Source organism: Buceros rhinoceros, unplaced genomic scaffold (assembly GCF_000710305.1).
Source record: "Buceros rhinoceros silvestris isolate BGI_N320 unplaced genomic scaffold, ASM71030v1 scaffold42467, whole genome shotgun sequence".
Lineage (NCBI taxonomy): Eukaryota > Metazoa > Chordata > Aves > Bucerotiformes > Bucerotidae > Buceros > Buceros rhinoceros.
The window spans coordinates 1-240 of NW_010422356.1; positions in this window are offsets into that span (position 1 = coordinate 1).

The following is a 240-nucleotide window of genomic DNA, read 5'->3' on the forward strand; positions in this document are numbered from 1 at the left end:
GGGGGCCGCTGAGGTGATCCCTCGGCGGCCGGGGGAGGGGGCAGGCGGACCCTTGAGGCGTTGGGGGCCGCCTGAGGCCGGGCTGCCCTCCTCGGAGGCGTCGCTTCTTCGGCGTGCCCCAAGTTACGCCTTGAAACTGCTTAAGCAGCAGCAGCTGCAGCGCGCCGGCAGCCTGGGAGCGGGGCACCAGGTAGCGGTACCGCCGCCGTCTAGGCTGGGGCCCCCGCCAGGGGCGGGGCG